This window comes from Tigriopus californicus, chromosome 10 (genome assembly GCF_007210705.1).
Source record: "Tigriopus californicus strain San Diego chromosome 10, Tcal_SD_v2.1, whole genome shotgun sequence".
NCBI classification, from domain to species: domain Eukaryota; kingdom Metazoa; phylum Arthropoda; class Copepoda; order Harpacticoida; family Harpacticidae; genus Tigriopus; species Tigriopus californicus.
The window spans coordinates 14,367,998-14,374,525 of record NC_081449.1 but is presented as its reverse complement, the minus strand read 5'-3'; positions in this window follow the sequence as shown (position 1 = coordinate 14,374,525).

The following is a 6,528-nucleotide window of genomic DNA, read 5'->3' as shown; positions in this document are numbered from 1 at the left end:
GCTCCCTTAATATCAAGTTACTGCGTCATCTTGGTCAGCACTGCCAATGGTTTGAGGACAAATAACAATATTACACAAAACATGAGGAACAATGCCCGACAACATCAGAGTTGGAGATAATGGAAGGCTTTTATTGCCTCTCAAAAATACTTTCCTTTCACGGTTGACATCAAGATACAAAAGCATTCTCATCATAAATAATAACTATCCGAATCCTGAATAATGAACCAAGGTCGGGGTCTTGAATATTTATTATGCCACCACAATGTGCCGTATGTTTCGGGCAAACTGAATAATCACATTACAATCATATCCAATAGGGGCAATCAATGTTGATGTTATCAATGTTATTTTGTAGATAGTTAGAACTAACGAAGTGCAACATATTCTACTTCTCAGCACTGCAAGCGGTTATGAGATTTTTCATGGTGTTCATGATCCTATGTGTACGCGTATGGGAGAAACGAAAGTTTGGAAAAATCGAACTCAGAGTCAGTGCTATTCATATAATGCAAATAAAATTGGCAAAAACTGCGAGCGAAAGATTTAAATAAATATGGAATTCAAAGGTGAAAAACGCAAAATATGCAAGATCTTCTAAACTCTTTTTAATATATGTAACAGTACTAAAAGCAAAAAATGACGACATAACAAAATAACTAAAGTTCGACATCATTTAAAATAGGGTTGCACAAATTTTCTCTGTAATCACTTTACTTGGCTGAATTCTATTTGTCTGGGCATGTGAGTTTAAATATAACGGGGACATTTTTGCATGTAAAATGTAAAATGGGATTTTCTAGTCCCATGAAACTATATTTAAGTGCTGCTAGCTCATATAAAGTTATTTTTATTTTTTTAAAGTTTTAAACATGTTCATAGGGATAGAAAATGTAATATAGGCTAGAAAAACATTTTAAAAAATAATGTCAAAGTTGTTTCTCATGATTTTGTGAGTAACTACAAATTTGAAAGGGTTTTTTTGCCAGTGTATGGGATTTTGATTCTTTATGACAATTCAAGCTTATCCCGACCGCGCTTAACAGTGCATTTTAAAGAGCTCTTTCAAGGCTTAATAGTTCTTTTCGAATCACATCCTGTAGAGAAAATATTTCATCGGTGGATAGAAATACAATAATTTTCTACCCAACACACCCGCTCTAAAATGGTCACAAAAGTAAGTTTCAAATCTGCCAATGATTGGAAAAAAACTACCAAGAAGTTAAATTTCAGGGGAGAAGGACAAAAAACATACTAGTAGGAGCAAAATCATACTCAATCTGGACCAAAATTTCAAATGCTTGTCTCAATGGCTTTGATTCATTCTTCTCCCTAAAATCACTTGAACCCAGAATTGTATTTCACTTGTTTTCAATGCGGCAGTTTAAGTTTGGGCTAGTGATACTCTGCCACAATTTCTTTAAACGTGAGTGGAGAAACAATTATTTGTCCCCATGTACTTGAAATTCAACCCAATTGATGGCAACTTTCTTGATTTTAGCCCGTTCAATTGAGTTTCCGTTAAATCTCAAGCTAAAAATTGGTGAACACATTTCTCTCGCAATGGAAAGCACGAGACATGTTGAAGTCCACTTCTTTAGAGTTTCTTTCTTGTACAGTATCTGATGACTAGAGTCAAACCAAAAATATTTTTCACATATTTTAGGATTTTGGGGCCCAAAAATAATTTCTCGTCCATTTTCATTTTTTGACCTTTTTCCTTTTCTTCCTGTGATGATACGTAACAAACAGAAAGATGACTTCTGAAAACAAGGGCTTTATTCAGTTGCAGATCACATAGGACACAAATCTAATCACTAAGTCAGCAAAAGTGCCCTAAGTCTATTGCTTAGGCTAGACTCTTGAAAAGAATCAATTGTATACTGAACCATAACATAGGAATCACTTAAAAAGTGTCCTAATGTCAAGCATTGTAATGAAGAAGGTTTAATTTCTGGCAACGGAAAAGGCAATAAACAGGACTAGCAATGATCCCTTGGCCATGGCAGCAACGTTTTTGCAATTCATCGCCTTTTTTTGTTCATTCCTAACTTTTTTTCCATTCCTTCTCGACTTTTTCGCACTTGCTCTTTTGTATTCTTTCAACTTTTTCGCATATTTTCCAAGTTCTTCTAATACTGAAACTGCAAGTTTTGGCCAGCCCTAGTTTTTATGCTAGGAAAAATGAACGGGGCAGAAACAAACAACAAACCGAAACGTTTTTGGTTAACATAAAATCAACTTAAAGCCATCATGTGGAAAATGCTGTACAAGGTGAAGAGAAATTAAGAGCCACCGTTTGTGCCTTCTAAAAGTCCTTCCCCACCCTATGTATATTGAATCTCAGATTTCCATTAAAAGGGACTTTTGAAAAGAAATCTGACTTTTGGCCATCTAAAGACAGACTCTCATAACCCCAGATATTTATTTACCCTTGGTCTGGTCTGTTGTAAAGGGATTTGCCGTTCTTGCATGAAGTTCTCGACTCACTATTAGTTCGAGGAAGGACACCGAACCAGTTCCCTCGGCCTCTTGTCAGTTATCAGTCACAGCAGGTCCTTGGTTTTGGTTATGAGAATTATCACACAGAACCAAGGTAACCCTGAATTTCTTTCCACCCTGAAATTCCCCCAAATTTTCGCCTCAAGATGACCTACACCTATTCATTTCCCCAAAATTCAGTCTTAACATGACTATAACCGTTCAATTTCCTCGAAAATCCTCGGTTTTATGTTATTTTAAGGTTAAAGTACGTGAAAAAGTTGTTTTGGCCCAAAATGGTCAAAGCAGTTCAAAACATGATTTAACCAAAAGAAACATTTTTCCGACCCCTACTGATAACGGATAAATCAAGTACACTTTCGAGGTCGTGTAGTTTGCACCCCGTAAAATTCATCTCTCAATGGTCTTTCACATCAAAGACAAGTTGATCGATATACCTCAAGTTCTGATCTTATCGATGGATTAATCAATGTGGAAGATTCTGAACTCAATGGCTGAAGGAGATTTCATTACAAGTGCCGCAGTTTTCCTTGTCCCAGAATCAAGGAATTTTTCTCTCCCTCCACAACGCGTTTCTCTTTAGCATTTACACCTAGGTTACAGGGGTTGCCAACCCAGCATGTTCATATTATTATGGTGTTATACTGTGAGTTAGAGACACTTTAAAGGCCAATCCCGCACTCCATGATATTGTTGATATGGTTTTCGATTAATGTAATACGCGACTGACCCATCTAACGAGTCTGGTAGTAAGCTAATAGCTATTGGACCAGTGTAAGTAGATGTGATACCTAACCTGATGGGAAAAGCAGCTGAGAGAATAAGATCAAGGCCACTCTAACATCGGTGTGCGTGTGAGAGGCAAGTGGGAAAGTCTCTCAGGGTTGAGAGTTGCCCAATCTTATCTCAGGTTTCGTTCCCAATTTGTCAGTCATCTCAAGTTATCCTCAAAGAATGGAGCCATCCTTTCCAAGTCGAATTCATGAATCCCCATTCGCCATAACGCTGTCTAGGAAAGCGGGATCGGAGAGGAACATGATCTGATTCTCATTTTGGATCAGGCCCCAAAACTTCGCGTTTAACGGTGAAGTTGAAGCTCATTCTCCATGGTTCCATTCCCCTCGTTAAAGGCATTCCAGGTTCATTCGCATGCCAATACCCTGTATTCGAGCGAAGAAGTGGGGCTGGTTGGTGGTAGTGGTGGTGTTGGTTGTGGTGAGAATCGAGATATAACACAGTGTCTGGCAGATATTCGGTTGATGGGAAAATGTGCTCTATTTCACTTTTTAAAACTTAAAACGACTTGCGTCGAAAAAGCGAACGATCTATCTACTTCGAATCTTTGATGGCCAGTCTATTAGAACCTGTTATCCAAAAACCAAAATATGCATAATGCATTGTGCATAGAGTTGCTAGCAAACTGAAGAGCTGATTTTGTGGATTTTTTATACCGTTGATGTTACTTATTTTATTGTGTTTTATTCCGACAACCACGCGTCCTAAGACTGGATCTAATTCTTAGACCAGTCGTTTATTCTTCGTCAACGAGTCAGTATCCAACGTTTTCCTGCTTTTCATTGGACTAGTGTTTTTTAATAGCTTTTTGACCAAATTTTGATCAGCCCTGTGGAGCGGCAAATTCTGACCAAATATTTTATCCGAAATGACATTGAACCATTTACAAGAAATTCCACATTTGAATTCCAGCCATAGTGAGAAAGAGGGAGTTCCAATTCTAGCTGGAACTAAAGCTAGCTAAAACTGCTTAATTGCCAAAAGTGATATTCAGCCCAACCCTGTACTTTATCACAAGACCACGTCAAAACCAACTCATGCCTTCCCAAGGAAAAATATTCCAAGTGATTATTGCCTCAAAGGAACCCTACAAACGGACCAATATGTTTCCAGGGATCTAAGGGTAATTGAGCAATTGAAATCGATCCTCAACCCAGTTGGAAAACCTTTGGCGGAATCTAGGGTATTATCTCTACGTCGAGGAGACTTCCTGCCGGTGGTTTTGAAACAAGGGGCCTCAAGGGGCCAGAAGGCCTGTCTCTCTTGCTCGCACGCTTTTGCATATATGATCCGGTTACGCAAATGGCAGAGGCGCGATTCTGCATTTGATTAGGTCCTTGGGGCCCGATATTGAAGAACTGCACAAGAGAAGAGTCAAGTGACAAGAGCACCGTAAAGCTCGACTTGGGCAATAACGGTCTGCTCCTGGCATTCACACAGGAGCCAAGCAAATTATGAATTAAAAGGATCGATCATATCTGCATACTGGCGTGGAATATACGTAACACTCTCCAATTGTCAAAGTGCCTCAAATATAGCTGAGGTCAGATCCATTTCTGACACGATGTATCCTAGACGATTTATGTGCATGAATGATTATAGTCATTCATTGCAGACAAAAATTGGTGACCGAAAGTCATTATTGTGCATGTGAGAGTCTGAATGGAAACGACTTTTATTTGCTTAGTCAGCGTCAAGTTCCTTGAAAGAGGGATTTATGGAGTCGGGAGCCACCAAACCAATGGGAAAGCGGCTCATTGTGTTAAAAACGGTGACACGTTGTTATATTTATCGAGATGGGAGAGCTCATTTCCTGTCGTCCCACATGCCGATCCATGAAAAGATTGAATTACGATATAAAGCTCTCCCAGACCTTAGGTGCACTTGAAAACTAATAATGGTAATTCTGAGCCCATAACTGAGAAATGAGATAGTAAATTATACCATTGAAAAAGTCTTGACTTCATAGGAACAGAATTCGCAGTCATTGTCTGCGCAAAGATTCGAGTCAAATTTGCATCAAACTGTGGAACAAATGAGATACTTGCTCCACATGGGTAAAGAGTCATGATTCTTTAGCTAGCCTACCTTTTTTGGTTGGGTTTGTTGCGTTCCACTTCCGATTATTCAGGCAAAATAATCTTCCGTAATCTATCGGTCGGTTCCTCTCTTGGGTCCACGTCTTGAACTGAACACAAGAATGAAAGAGGCGCCAAAAACGAGCGATAACAGACCGACCTTATTAAAGCGACTCCCTATACCATTGTGCCATCAAACCGTGAGTGACTTGGGTCTCCGTCGCTGCCTTCAACTAATAATAATGATAAACTTTATTGCGAATCTTGGTCATGTCAGATTGTAAAATGTATAAAACTGTATGTATAAATATCATATACAAAAATCGATTGATAAAAGAATAAAATGATCAAGACTGATAAAATAGTTGACTAGAGTGTGATATCACAGTGAGTTTGACTAGGAAATATATCAGTCTTTTTTACCGTGAATAAAAAATGAAATTAAGGGGATTGATATCGCTATGCGTACATATCAAAATTTGCTCTGCTAGTTCATTATAGTCCAAAACGCTGACTATAACTTAAGTGTTTTTTCAATGGGAATGGAAACCTGATGACGGAACAACCATTTAAACAGTTGGAACACTCTGAGAAGTCTTGCTATTGGTAATATTTCATTAGCTCCTCAGGAAAGAAAAATGAGCAGCTCGAAGTCGTTGACAGGTTTCTTTGCCTCCAGAAAAAGTTTGCCTCTTTATTTCTTCACATTCAACGATTTTTCGAAGATTCAAAGAATGTTTTTGTCTATGCAAAGTCTTCTTCTTCATTCCACCAATACATAGTTCTTACACGAAAAATTGAATTCCATAAACTACATTTTCGTGCCTTTACCTAATGGTGGTTCTCTCTTGTATTTAGCTCTTTATTACAAGGAGAGAAGGACGTAGCATGTACCAAGCCGGCCCGATGTTCAATGAGAAAAGAAGAGTAAGAGAGTGAGTGAGTGAGTGAGTGAATTCAGCTTGGATCATGGAACCAACCAAGGACATCTGGCTTCAGGGACCAGGTCCAGATGCTTTTTCTCCCGAATTAGATCGTGATCATCAAGCACCATCAATGAGACACCAAAGAATTATCCAACGAATCATACTTTGCCTCCAAAATATTGCTTCTTGCAGATTTAATAAAGTCGAACAAAAGGCCTTATCCATGC